This window comes from Myiozetetes cayanensis, unplaced genomic scaffold (assembly GCF_022539395.1).
Source record: "Myiozetetes cayanensis isolate MyiCay16 unplaced genomic scaffold, myiCay2020 scf1, whole genome shotgun sequence".
NCBI lineage: Eukaryota > Metazoa > Chordata > Aves > Passeriformes > Tyrannidae > Myiozetetes > Myiozetetes cayanensis.
Window position 1 is genome coordinate 68,921,486 of NW_026086604.1, and position 15,324 is coordinate 68,936,809.

A 15,324-nucleotide genomic window follows, 5' to 3' on the forward strand; every position below is an offset into this window, starting at 1 on the left:
TACCATCAATTACAACAAGAAATGGATTTGGGACTTTTTAGAATTCCAGGTGTAAATAGGAAGAAGTCATTGCAAGGTCAAGATTTTTTAAATCTTTCAGAATACAACAAATTAATTATTTGTAAATCTTGGTTTATTATTTCATCTCCCACTTTACAATGCAAATTCAAAAGTAAACCTCCTTGTTGAGAAAATGAATGCTTAGAATTTATACAGTGCTTCATCAATTCAAATAAAGCATGTGTAAGGATGTCAGTCCTCGTACAAACCCTGCTCTCTTAGGATATTGAAGGAGTGCAAGACCAGGACATTGATGTGATTCAATGGAATGACCTAATCCACTGCTAAAGATGAGCTGTGTTTTTACCTCTTCTGTGTTTCCCAAGCTACATATATACTGACTTCTCTGGGACAAGATGTGCTCCACACTCAGCACGCAGTGAAACCTCACTTATGGTAAGGAGATGAAATCAGATACGTTGACATTTGCAGAACCACTTTGGACTTACATCAGAACACCTAAACTCAGAGCTGTCCTTCCATCTACAGATAGCTCTAGCTCTGGTGCTGCAAGGAGTACACAAAGGTACACCACATCCAGCTGCATATTTCCTGACAATTTGTAGGCATAGCCTTGCTGAGCAGACAGAAAGGTCCCTGAAGGTACAGTCCAGTCTTGAGTGCACCCCACAGGGGCAGGTCCTTTCTATGAAACCTCAAAGCAGAAAATGAGTGCTCACAAAGTCTTGAAGGGCAGAAAATTAACTTTCTACAAGGGAGCTGGTATTCTGCAGGTGCTTTTGCAAATATAAAAAGCGAGGGAAAGGTGTGTTCCTCAGCAGTGGCAGCTCTGGGTTAACTGCAACAGAACGAACAAGCGAAGAGGCCAAGCCCAGCCCTGCTTCCACAGCTGCCTTGGGGAAAGGCCTGACTTTGCAGCCCCCGCTTATGCTACAGGAAAAGGGACCGCTCATGCAGGTCACTGGAGCAGCTGGCCCTAATGGAGCGCTGGTGTGTGAGCACGTCTCCTCTTTGTGGTCTGTGACATGTCTCATTGGCTCCTCATCACACAGCCTGCAGCTTTACCAAACAAAAAATCCAAACCAGCAACCAAAACCATGAAACACCAACCTGCTTTAAAACCTAAATTGAAGCAAAGCTCCCAAAACGGGTCCTAGATTCAACATCCCATTACATATAAAGTTTAATAAATAAATTAACAAAGCAAAAGGAGGCTGCAGCCTTAAAAACACAGTAGAATTAAACACCTATAGCCCCTAACATACCTGACAGAAGAATGTGCACATTAAAAAGAGGTTAGGAGTGATATGTTGTCACATATGTGTCATCAGTATTTTGGTTTTCAAGTTGGGAGTTGCATCTACCTGCAGAATGGCAGTACAGCTGCATTTCTAATTGCACCAGAGGGTCTCAACCTAGCAGAACCAAGCCTCTTGCATCCACTGATGTCAAGGAGTGTGAGGCAACATCCAAGAGAGGAGGTGAATAAAGGCACCATTGTAAAAGGATTTAACATTTAGCTTCCTTTTAAACCAAAGACCTATTATATATGTATTTTTAAATAGGCTTGTAACCTCACATACGAATGTGCTACATATGACTGAACATGCAACAGGAAGGCTGTTAAACATGGAAAAAAAAGGTAATCTGTATTGTGCAACCAATCTTCAAATACTTGAAGAAAACTGCTAGAATCCTACAAACTAGTTTTAATTAAAAGCATCCAATATCTCAGCAAGCAGCTGATAATTAGCTTTATTATTGTAATATAATATGCTTCACTTCACAATCTCTCTGAATGACTCTACTTTAGAACCATTTTAATTCTATTTTTAATTTCCACCTCATCACACAGCTCAGTGTAAATAATAACTACAAAGCTGAGGGGTGGTCCTTTCTGAAAACTGAAAACTTAGGGTCATAATAAGCACTTTAATGTCCTTCTATTTCTGCTTAAAAAAACCAAAACAAATACCTCCAGGTCTTTTAAAGGACTGCATTAAAACAGAAAAAAGGTTAAAACTAAGTGGATCAATTTCTCTCCCTCTGCATTAATTCTGTATTCAGCATTTCCTACATAGTCTAGGGAGATGTTTAGTTTATTCAGTCATTTCTCTGCTCCTGCCTAGTGTAAATTCTGGTTAACTACACGAATTGACAATACAATTATGAGCATACAGTGAAATTTCAATGGAGAGCTCCTGTCTGCAAAATGAAGGAAGCACTGTAATTCAACACACAAGATTAAGAAAAGAGCTCTGCTAACAGTGCAGATGTGAAACATTTATACATCTGGCACATGTAAAATTAATTTTCATGTTAGTGAACAATTGTGAGGGTGTAAAAAAAGTTGTCTCAAAGATCCTACGTAATTCTCAGTTCTTCGGGAATTCTTTTTCAAAGCACTAACAAATGACAAAAAGTGCACGTTGGATACCAGTTTTGTTTTCCATACATGCTCTTCTTAGCATTCTCTGTGCTTGAGCTATATTCACATAACAATTCATCGCTAAAGGAGATAATAAAAAGAAATCCATTCTTTTATTGACTTTGTGTGCAAATTACTGGACTTGATATCATTGCAAATATGAAAAAGGTTCTTCCTTCAAGATTTTGAATTGCAACCAGAGTCATTATAAATTGTTTCCACAATATGAGAAAAATATGAAGGTAATTTTCCTAATTAAGGCCAAGTTTTATTAACTCATTAAACCCTGTCACCTTTATTCACTAAAAATCAAGCAGAAAAGTGGAATAAATTCACCATGACAAAGAAAATGCCCACATTTCCATCTTATAAATAAACTGACTATAAAAGGTGAGGGGTGTAAATTAAGGCACTCAATCTAAGAACACAGCACATTCTCAACTGGCCAAATTGAGCTCTTGGATATTCTTCCAGGGCTCTCACTCAAGAGAAGGCAAACAGCACATGCAAAACTGTAGTTTTTGTATCTATCTGTATACAGGAATTAGTGTAGAATCTCCTCAGCACAGCATATCCAAATATGCAACAGAGAAAACATAAAAGAATCCCTCTACATCTAGAATTGTTATTGCCAAGTATCCCCAACAATATATCAGTAGTTAATTTGCCCAAATTACGGGAGGTTTCAGTAACTGTGCTTCATGATCACAGAATTGCTTCCTAATTTCCCTTCAAACTGTTCAGGCTGTTATGGATTATTAAAGGAAATTACCAGCCTGAATAAGCATATTAGACATCTGTGTGATTCCCCCCCCTCTCCACCCTCCCTTTAAATAAACCTAAAAGTAACTTGTAAAATTAAAATGAATTAGCAAGTTCCTCCACACTACACATTTGAATTAACTCACTCTGTTTTCACATATATTTTGGATCCAATCTACTATGGACAATTCCAGCTTTACATTGCAACTGCTGTGCTGTTCTCAGTGAGTTGAAACAAGCGGAAAAATGAAGCAATTCAGCGGGGAATCAGATCTCTCTTACAGAGCAAGTTTCTCTTTTACTGAGAAAGCTAGAGCAACCGGGATCAGAAGAAGAAATGTAAATCTTTCACATGAAATAAGCAAAATGACCAAAAGAAATGGACAGTTCCCATTGCTTAAAACATATAATGATTTCAGTGTGACTGCTCATCAAAACCTGCAGTCTGAATGGCCTTTTGAGGCATTTATACAAGAAGCACGAGCGTGCCATGCAGGTCCTGAACCTGCACTATCTCATCCCCATGAACTTGCAACAGTGCAAATAAAGCTAAGAACATAAATGTATCTTCTCAGAAATAGGATCTACTTTTGCAGTCACTGTTGGCAATAACCTGCTTAGTGCTAAAAAACCTGTAATCTCTTCTTGTTCACCAGCTTAAAGTATGGAGGAAGGTGTGTCTTAAAGGAGAAGGGAAAGGCAGAAGTTGTTGCATCGTAATAACGATGCATCGCAACACACCCTATGGTACTAACATAATTCTGTTTAAATTTAGGGAGCAAACAAAACTCTCCAAGTTATAGTTAGGTTTATGTATTGATTACATACATAGTGACAAAAAGCCACAGCTCACCTTGGAAGCAGGGAGTTTCCCAGCTGAAGTCTGTTCCTTTTACTGGATAGCTACCCGAGAGATAAAAATTGCAGCTACTTTGGATGAGTGGAAGGTATCTAAAGTAGCCTCCTGTTTAAAAGGACTGAGGCTGCCTACCTTGCTTCAGATGATATTCACACTCATATCTAAATGCTGTTCCCCTCCAGCATTGGGGTGGAGACCAAAATAATCTTTGGATTATAGAAAAAATACCAGTGAGGAATAGGTCTTTTCTCTTTTGACTCTTGCATTGACTTTCAAGCATTTAAAAGGCTTCCCAAAGAACCATAGTCCCAGAAAAAAATGAACAGAGCTCTTACCTTCCACTCCTCAAGTGACCTAATGTATTCCTGGTATCCTTCTTTCTTTCTGAGTGATTTTATACTTGCTGGAAAAGTGCGGTTTGCCACTTGGGAGGGGAATTCCAGGGGAGCCCACTAGAGTGCCAGCAGCGCATCCTGCCATACTCTCATAAGGATGAAAACTTTTTCCAAAAATCCCATTACTCCTACACTACATTCTACTACTTTACTATGTTTTCTTTGGTCTAATTCTGTTACTTTTAATAACAGTAGAAAGTAATGACTGGTCAAAATGTAATCATGTACATATGTGAATCTTGACCGAAAAATAATAAAATTCACAATGGACCCAGCTCTTCTTGCACATAAAACAGAAGAAAAAAAAATCCCACAAGTCTTCGGTGGAAGTTTTCCTGACAAAGAGCCACACAATAAGCCTGTGATCCATGACTTGATATCCTCTGGACTTTTTAAGAGAACTTTGCCAAAAATGATCTGCCAGAATAGCATACGATTCATTATGCCCTTGTTTTCTGTTGCTGAAATACAGACTGAACCCATTTCCTCGTTTTCTGCAAGATTGTGACGTTAGTGTAAGAAGTACCTAAGCTCAAATAAAATACGCTTGGAAATGTTTTTGGCTTCATTTTGAAATTATCCAATTTTAATGATGAGAAAGACGTTTTGCATTGTTGTAAAACTCTGTGGACTGATTCTCCAGTTACATTTCTGCATTGCTATGCAGTGGAAGTGGCAGGCAGACCAGATTTTTGATATTAAGGTCTACGAGGGAAAGCAAAACTGCTATAGTAATGCTGAGATGGAGAGTATTGCATTTTTTTACTGTACACTGCATGTAACAAAAATGACAAAGGTATCCTTCATGCTTATGTAAAGGAACCAGCAACCAGACCATTCCCAGAGGGAACAGTGGCAGCCGGGAGCCGAGGTGGAAAGTCAGAGGTGTATGACGAGCTTGTCTCTACTGCAACTTCTGAGTATGGGACCACTAAAAATACACCAACTCACTTTGCTCACTTGGAGTTAAGCAGCCACCCTGAGAAATACTCAGCTGGGATAAATGATGCACATAGGAACAGTGCCTAAGCTTCTCCAGTTACTGGGACCATGAAGGGCAAAGAGACAAGAGTCTTCTCCCCTGCTTTCCTATCATTACATTGGCCCAGAGAGATTAGTGATCTTTCCACCTCTTTAAATACCAGGGTCCACCAGTCCTTTCTAACTGAATTAGGACACTTAGTACAATTTCGCATTATGCCTCTGCATTCCTGTCATTTCACCTGGAAGCCATACCCAGTAGGTAGAGGACTCTTGTAGGTATCAGTGCATTAGATTTGAAATCCTGGCTGCTGAGGATGACCAGCACTGGACTTCCACTGACTTCCATCTGGTCAGTCTACTCACTCAGTGGATAAACGTGATTTCTCCTTGGCTTTTTATGTAAAATTTACCTTGTCATTAGCAATATCATCTCTATTTCTATTTTCTTTCTAAACTTACAGTATTCAAGTTCTGAGCTTTGTCTAATTTACTCCAAAAAAAAAAAAAAAAGGAAAAAGAGTACATGGATAGTCACCAATATTAATATTTGTGAGAAAACCTTTAAGATTGGAAGCATGTCTGGGGTAATAGAAACGTGAACTAAGTAAACTGCAGAGCTCTGCAGTATTTTGGACACTTCCCCCCCCACACACAGTTCTCCTAAGGACAACCATGATAAGGACAACTATCATTTTAAGAGCTCTTGGTTCCTGCACTTGGTCTACACTTAGTTTCTTGTGTCCCCAGGCATCAGCTTCAAAGGCTTGATAAAGGCATACAGCCATTCAACTAAAACTTGGCAGAGCTTCGCTAGGGATTGAGGTACCTTGAGGGGTGGGGGGCATAGGTCTATGTATGCATTATATTCTCTATTTTTAATTCTGTTTTTAGACAAACATTTCTGAGTCAAAATCAAAGCAGAGCATGCCAATATTAGAAAGAAGCTTCTGCTTGCAAGCAATGACACCTTTTGGAAAAGAAACCTAGTACCCACTGCTGTATGCTACTGTTATATTGACCCATGAAGAGGAATATTGGGCATCACAATGACAAATCCATTCCCTCTTTCTGGACTTACAATTTCCTTCAGTAGAGAAAAAAAACCAAACCAAACCAACCAAACAAACAAACCCAAAAAAACCACCAGCACCACGACCACCACCAACAAAAAAAATTACCTAAAGGCAAAAATTTGGTTTGGAAAGTTCAGAAGCAACTACATTTTCATATAAGAATGTGATCTCATCCTTCATTTTTCTATTTCACTAAGGCTCTAAACACCTTAAACTATGCAATTCACCAGCAAGGTGAGAGAGCAGTGCCACAAGCAACTCGGAATGTGCTCCTGTGCTTAGCTGATTATTCAGATAAAGTCTTTCCAAGTATTTGAAAAGAATTTTAGTACCTCTTTCTAAATGCAGTATATTAATATGCTTTTTCTTTACATTTCAATGATAATTTATAATGCTTAATAGAGAGTCATACTACATGGTACTCCAGCATGCATGTGAGTTACAATTGATGTGAGCAGTCAACCGAAGCTAACAGAGTGCGTCTTTTAAAGGATTTGGACCTTACAATGCATTACAGCTTCAAAATTTAAACCGAAACTATTAAAGTCTAGCAAATGGGTTGCTAATGTGAATGCATGAAAAATAATCAGGGTTATATACCTGGTTTATTTCATTTGGGGTTTTTTTTTTGGACATCTGGACAGTAAACGCATACGAATGTAGCTTTGGTGGCACACAGATATTGAAAAGAAAAATAAGTAGTCAGGACGCTCTAATTCTAACTTCTGATCCCCACACAAAGTCCTTTGAAAACACTGCTTACACTTACACGTGTAAGCAGATTCAGTGAAAGGAAAAAAAAAAAGAAAAAAGAAAATAAAAAGTAAAAAGAAACAACATTATATTCTTCTAAAATAATTTACATAGTTTAAGCCAGTGGCCATATCAGTCTAAAAATTTTTGCATCTCACAAAACATCTCATTTTTTTGAGATAATTTGCAATCATACACTACAAAATTTTCTGACACAGTATTATTAACTTTTAACAATGTTGAAAGCAGAATACTTCGCACAAAGTCTGGCAGCATTACCATACCTTCTAAACCAAGGTAGAAAAGTAATCCAAGTAGTAATCAGGTTTCTTCAAGCACAAAATTAAAAGTTTCCTTAGAACGGACTGCTGCAATGGGAACTCGTTCCTTCACAAACACAGTTTCTAACTATGCACATCTTCTTTAACAACGACTACGGAGCGAAACCGTCCCTTCACAGAGAGGGTAACTTTGCGGAACAGGGTGAAAGAGAACCTCCAGCTGTGACAGGCTGTATGGCAAGAAGGAAAACTTCTGGTGGCACCGCTATTCGGAAGTCAGCAACTTCTCCTCTAATACCGTGTTCCCCTCAGGCGCACTGGGGTTGCTAATTTTAATATTTCCTAATAGTTTTGACAACCTCCGTATCTGCCTCCCCTCTGCAAACTACGGGCGCAAGCAATTGGAACTCGGGCTTTGAATGAACCGAAGTGCTGTGGCTGACTCGAGGAGGCGAACACAACACCGGTCCGCACTTGAATCAATGGACACCCCCTTCCTGGCCAGCTCCTCATCTCTAAAATTTTAAGGAAGTGCTCCAAAACGCCTCGATTTACACACAAGCTGCGGCTCAATGTTTTCAACCAAAAAGAAAAAAAGAAAAAAAAAAGAAGGAAAAAGAAGCGGGTGGGACGTAGAGGAGAGGAAGAAATAGATGGGATGGAATGGGATAAGAGGACAGGGCTCCGCAGTCTCACACTTAGCGCTACCGGCAACCCCTCCTGACCCGCGCACCGCAGCCGCCCGGGGCTGACCCGCCACCCCGGGGGCTGGGGCTGCTGCCCGCCCGGGACCCCCGCCCCGCGGTACCTGCTCCGCCGAGGCCGGGGCCGGGGCCAGCGCCGGGGCGGGCGGCAGCTGCGGCAGCGCCGCTCCATGTGCCGGCGCTCCCCGCGGGCGGTGGCTCCGCGCCCGGTCCCTCCCCCGCCGCTCCCGCTCTCCCGCCCGCCCCGCGCGGCCCCCGCCCGCTCCGCACCCGCGCACGCCCCCGCCCCGACGGGAACAGGGCCGGGGTCGTGCCTGGGACGGCGGCGGGGCGGAGGGGTTTTACCTGTCGAGGTACCTGCTGCCGGGGCGCCCCGCGGGCTGCGCGCAGCTGGAGGCGCGGGAGAGCGGCCGGGCTCCGCGCCGCCCCGCCGGGCACTCCCGGCGCCGGGCTCATGCGGGTTTCCCAGCGCGGCGGGCAGCGACCGGGAGTCACAGAGCGTCAGCTGCACACATCCACCTGTAACGCTCCATCCAGAGCTCAGGCGAAGGGCTCAGATCATCCTCCTGTACTTCAACCCAGGCATTCGCGTCCCGCGCTTTTTAAGCACCTGAATTTAACCACCGGACCAGAACTTAAGCAACTTACTTGAAATCGGTGGCAGAGGCAGTCACTGAAATGCTTACGCTTCAGACCAGAGGGCACGGCAAACCTGATGGAAATTACTCATGCTTGGTAATTAAGCAGATATACACTCTGTGGAGGATCAGGATCTCTTTTTTTTTTTTTTTTTTTTTTTTCCTATGCCTCAGTTCCTCGTCGGCAAGATGAGGATAATAAACTTCCTTTCTCACATCCTATCTTTGTATTTGCTCTCATATGAGAAAAAAATTAGACATAACTTTATGCATGTGAGCAATCTCATTGACTTAAACTGGACAATTCAGAGCCAAAAAGTTAAGCAAGCATGTAAGCATGGGAAAGATCAGAAGCTTAGAACACAAGCTCTTTGAAATTGTCTAATACTTTGTAAAAGTTTGTAGTGTACAGCAAAATTAGGTCTCCAAGACTAAGCTGGGCTTCTTTTAGAACAGAAATGGCAGGACTATACCTGGGGATTTATTTCAGTCACTGCTTCCCTCAGAAAGGCTCTGCAGACGTGATTGCTGTGTTCTTCACAAACTAGGATAGTATTTGGATATGCTTGAGATGAACCAGTTATACCTAGTCCTTGTCAATTTTTTGATTTTTCACACTCTGTCTTTAAAGAGATGCAGAACCATCTTTCTCCTATAAGTAGACTTTATGGATTTGATAGTGTTGAAACTTGGAGGAAAATTCTTCTCATATTTATTCCAGAAGACCCCCATGTCTTCCAGCAGGTTTGCATACAGGGATTCAAGTGCATTTAGCCATTGGAATCACACCCTAGCAGAAAAAAGAAAGATATTTTAAAAATATCCACAAAAAGATCCCTTAAAAGCTGCCACTATGTACTTAGTGATAGTACTTTTCTCCAGCAAATCACAAAAAGCTCAGCCTCAGCAGGACCAGGAATACAGGTGGTGGCCCCTTCTCCAAAAGCGGAAGCTGGTTAACTCAAGGGAACACAGCAATTTTCTACAGATACATGCCTTTGGATATTTTGAGGTAAAAGGACCAACACTCCACTGGGGAATGGCTCTTTCAGCAGCTGTTTGCTGCTCTCCTGTGCTTCAGCTGCCACAGGGTCCCTGCACTCCAGCGCACCAAGGGGGAACTGATTTGGCATGCATTTTTTAGGGCAGATTTCACACTGCACAAGCCACGATGTCACATTAAACATTTGATACAAATGTTAAGGTCAGAATTGAGTTGCTCGACGTGTGAGCTGAGCCTGCTAAAGTCCAATCTTATGAATTGTAAAGGATCTTCTGCAACCCAAGGCGTTTAGGTTTGTTAACAGCTCGTAGGAGATTTCTGCACTTAGCAGAAGGTGTGAAAGATCCTTTTACGGCTGGTGCCCTGGAGAAGGAGCAGCAGTACAGCCATGGCAGCACTGAACTCACTGGTGGCACACTGCTTCTCACGTACAGCAAGTTTCTTGCTGGGAGAACAGCACTGGGCATTCTGAAGGGAGGTCCACTGTCCCAGCGATGCTTGCCAAGCCCTGAACTACTTTGAAAAGATCTGTTAAGGGATAGTTGTAGATATACACTTAGGCACTTGCCTGAGGAGCCAGATTCTACAACCCTTTTCTTGGACTATTTCTACTGACATCACTGGGAGTTTTGGATGAACCACAGTGGGTTGTAAAGGATATAAGGTGGAGACAGGTGTGGCCAAAAAAAAGAAAAAAAAAAAGTGGCCTTACAGTTGCCTGATTCACTGCCAGCTAAATCTTATCGCAGGTGAAATCTACTAAAGACATTTCTCTGTTGTTATCAGATTTATTGTGGAAAGTATCTAACAAGGCTGAATAGTGTATTGTTTCCTTCAGGTTTGTTCTTAAATACAAATTGTTAATGCAGGAAGTACTATATTTCTACTGCTGTGTATTATCATTTACCATTTATTGCTTTCCTAAAACAGTCTTACCAACCTGAATCCTCAAAACAGACAGCATACCACATTTGTACTGCTTCAGTTCACTACCAGGCAGGTGCTGATAATTAAATACAAAAGTACAACAGAAGATTTTTGCAAATTGAGAACCAATAAAAAAGTGTTAAACACAGAGCATGCATATTAGGTGCAACAGCTGAAGTGTGCCAGGCAGGTGCTTCTCTTGCTTTCCCACCAAAAAAATTATGTTTTAGTCCTAATTATTCAGAGAATTGCCTGGGCAGAGTGTCCAGAGGGTTTGCTTGCATTATTGTGAACTTATCGGGTGAGTAATTCTCATTCAGTTCACAAAACATAAATTCTGATCAAGATGAGGATAGTGAAGATTTATCAGAAACATGTTAAATTTCCACGGGCTAGTAGTGGGTAGTGGATGTTTTCTTCTACAGCCAGAAATCTCCCCCAAACCATGCTTTCTGCTATAATAATAAGTATGAACAGGTTGTTTCACAATCCTTATCGCAGCTGTTCTCTCACCCTGAGAAACCCCCAACAGGATAATTTTGCTCTCAGAAGGCTCTTCACACTTTGCAGTGCCAGAAGTGCTTAAGAAAATATAATGGACCTCACACTAAACAGTTGGTTGGCAGCTATTTGAAGACAACATAGGAAATACAAATTGCTGCTCCAATTCCACATAATGTCTAACATTTAATAGATTCTTTCTTTGGTTAGAATCTTTGATCCATTAAACTGTAGTCTCAGGTTTTTTAACTTTAGAGAAGAACTCTGTCACCTCTTAGTAAAGCTCTAAGGCTTTTACCTCCAAAGCATCTCAGAATTCCATGGTTTCTTCTCCTTACACATCATGGGAAATATCACCACCAAAATCTTCTTTATTTTTCCCATTGATCTGTTCACATAATTTTCCTCTTTACCTTGTTATGCAGACTTCTCAACCACTTTTGCAACACATTTATTATTCACCTTTTATAAGCATTTCAGGCAATTGCCTCCACGCTTTTTTTCCTACATAACTTTTCTTCACCAGCTGACCTCCCTGAACTCAATCACAAGTCTCTTGCTCTCTCCAGTCTGTGTGTTTTCCACTAACTTACTATTAAGTCTTCTTTTTACAATTAGGAAGCCCCTCCTTATGTTTTCTGTGCCTCAGCCTCTCCATTCTTTCGTTGTGAGTTTCTTACCAAGAGGCCAGAGAAACTCCTACTGTGTTATGGAGACTAACACAAACACAAGACAAATAATTGCTGTAATAATGCAAGGAAATGTGGATGACAGATGATCAGGTATGTGAGATATTAATGTGTATTTGTTGAAAGGAGAGAATAACAGTTTGTCATCAATGGCTTTGTTAACTTCTTTCCTTTTTAGGACTAGTAAATACGAAGAGATGGGTTTTAGTTTGTTTGTGGGTTTTCGTTTGGCTGGGGGTTGTTTCTTATGCTAGAAGAATATTTTACAGTAAGGAAATATGACTGCAGACATTTTTGTCATCAAGGACAGGTGTATATTGTATGACTGTTAATTGACTGATGCATAGCCATGAAGTTGAATCACATTTGCTACTCAGCAAGGAGCATCTCAAGTTTATATGTATTTACAGTTTTAGTGGAATTAAACACTCTGGTTATGGGTGTTCCTTGCTCTCATATGAGAGCATACATGCACACATACACAAGACACTTGGGAAGGGACAAAGCAAGGACATCATCAGTCCCACATGTTCTATCATATCTGTTTGAAAAGCATCCCTTCTAAACTTCCTGCTCATAATCACATCTGGACCAAAGCTAATCACAGACCAAAGACAAATTCAGGAGCTCTCACTCACATCCAGCCTGTTATCTCCTTGTTTTGCTGGCTGATCTCTGGCATTTTGACTCAGATGGCTTTGGTAGCTTGAAGAATATACTGGAGAAACAATTGGCCAGTGGGTCTGCCTATAGGACAAATATGGCAGAGACAGGAACCAGCCACACCAGCACTCCCATTTCATAGGGTAGACACGCTGTAATTATTGCTAATTATGTTTAGGTAGTGCACAGAGGTGCTGGTTTATAGGCTTCATTTTATCACAAGCTGTTGCTGTCTTCTCAGGCAACATGAATTGCCTAGTCTGTTGAGCAAAATGGGTCATTCTTGATCACAGACTAATCAGTCTTGTCAGGGACTTGGTTACCTACAGTAATACCTTGGTGTCAGGGGTGGAGAGAAGGACACGATTTCCTTTTGCAATAACAAAGTTCTGACTACAGAAGACTACGACACTAATGTCAGCAACAGCAGCCTCAGCTAGGACAGAACTAGAGTTGGAAGAATCACACTTCTTACTTCAAAGACCTCCCAACCATTACTCTGCATATAAAAACATGGCATGTAGGATTTAGTCTAATGTAACTGAAATAAAAATTCTGTCTCTCTGTTTTGAAATATGGACAATGTGGCCTATGGAAAAAGTTCTGCTGCTTCAGCTGTTTTAATTGATAAGTCTAGGTTATGCTTATGTTTTTTTGTAACTGGTTTTACATAGAACATACATAAAATTTAACTTCCATTTACATCTGGAAAGACCAAAAATCTAATAGTTATTCTAAATTTCCAACAAAACTGAGAACAGATACACTTTAGTTAGAGTTACAAATTTAAAATTATTTGTGTGGGGAAGAGGAGACTGAGGAAAGACCTCATTGCAGGCTTCAACTTCCTTGTGAGGGGAAGCAGAGGGACTCTGTGGTGACCACTGACAGGACCTGAGGGAATGTCCTAAAGTTGTGTCAGGAGAGGTTTAGGTTGGTTATTAGAAAAAGGTTCTTCACCCAGAGGGTGGCTGGGTACTGGAATATGTGCCCCAGGGTCACAGCACCAAGCCTGACAGAGTTCAAGGAGCATTTGGATGATACTCTCGAGTACATGGTGTGACTCTTGGGGATGTCCTCTGCCAGGCTGGGAGTTGGAGTTGATGATCCTTGTGGGTCCCTTCCGACTCATCATATTCTGTGATCCTGTGATTCTCTTACTTAAAATGCCTCAGAACAGGACCATAATCAGTTCTGTACTAGTACCTATCCATAGAATTTACAGAATTCTTTGATCAGACATGAGAGAAAACATGCAGACTCCAGCACAGGACAACAAAGACAATGAAGGGACTAGAACATCTCTCCTATGAGGAAAGGCTGCAGGAGCTGGGACTGTCCAACCTGAAGAAGAGAAGGCTCAAGGGAATCTTAGTGTCTAAATAATTGATGGGAGGCAAGAAAGAAGAGAGAGCCAGGTCCTCCTCAGTGGTCCTCACTGACAGGGCAAGAGACAATGGCTAATGGAAATCTCACCTGAACACAAGGAAGTATTTTTTTTAGTGTGTTCAAATATTGGAACATGTTTACCAGAGAGTGGGGTCTTCATCTGTAAAGATATTCAAAACCCAGCTGGACTTGGTCCGGGGCAACCTATTCTGGCTGACCTTGCTTCAGCAGTGGGGTTTGGTCAAGAGCCTCTGATTAGAAACATTAGATGTCTGTTTTTCAGACATCATTAAATTTAAAAAGAGAAATGTCCTAGTGTGTTGGTTCTTCTGATCCCTTCCTAACTTATAGCTGTACTTCAGTTTAAATTTCTCAACTAATTTTCATTTTGGAAAAGTGGGGTAAAACTTTTTTTATGTATACAAAAGGGGCTGAATTAAGAGGGTTTGTCACACCTCCTTTGGCTATCCATTGCATCTGAATTTCAAAGAATTTGGGTACTTGGGGTTTTTCTTTGCATATATTACATGGAGGTGCTACAGCTGTCTGTTTACAGGGTTAAGACCACTTTGGCTAGGACCTAATCTACCCAGACAGACATGAAGATGATCCTTAGTCTAGACAGACACTGGATCTATTTCAAGATCAGCGTTGTTAACCAGGCATTTCTTCACTAATAAAGTTGTTTAAGAGTTGACAAATGCTTCTTTTGAGGGACTACTGCCAAAATTGATCCTACCTGAGAAAGTAGCTAGAAGTAGGAAAAAGGTATAGGTTCATTTTTGCTTGGCCTTAATCTTGACTTAATAAGGAAGACATTAGAAATTTAAAATGATAGTTGACTGGTAAATGGACAGCTCATCCTCTTCCTCAACTACTCATATGGTTACTCCCTAAAAATTCATATGGACAGATTGAAAAATGTAGATATCTGTTGGATTTTCTGGCAAAGGTGAAATGAAACAAGTATAATGTAATTTCAGTGTTGTCTACTAAGAAGTGGAAAGCAACGGAGAGTTGTGTTAATGAACTGACATATTGATCATGGAGGTTTACTTTTTCATTTTCTTTTAAATCCATTTCCTAACGTCTCTTGGCTATTTTTTTCAAATCACAAAGCTCTAATGAATTCAGACTAGAAAGATCCAGAAGTATGTTACATTCAATTTTCAGAAAGAATAAACTATTAACAGTATGTTTAATAGGTTTTAGTAACTTTATAGTAAGTACACTTGTTTGGCCCTAGAAAACAGC

At 40.9% G+C, this 15,324-nt stretch overlaps 1 protein-coding gene across 9 annotated transcripts in view; it reads right to left on the reverse strand.

The window, feature by feature from the left end:
* Positions 1-8,436, reverse strand: part of IKZF1 (IKAROS family zinc finger 1) — a 69,593-nt gene extending 61,157 nt beyond the window's left edge. For 8 of the 9 annotated variants that reach the window (XM_050322012.1, XM_050321996.1, XM_050321979.1 and 5 more), the window contains exon 1: positions 8,365-8,436. The gene's annotated coding sequence lies outside the window, so the exon portion shown is untranslated. Of the gene's footprint in view, positions 1-7,559; positions 7,733-8,364 lie in introns of those variants that run through there. The other variant, XM_050321943.1, reaches the window with a different exon arrangement.
* Positions 8,437-15,324: the final 6,888 nt, after the last annotated feature.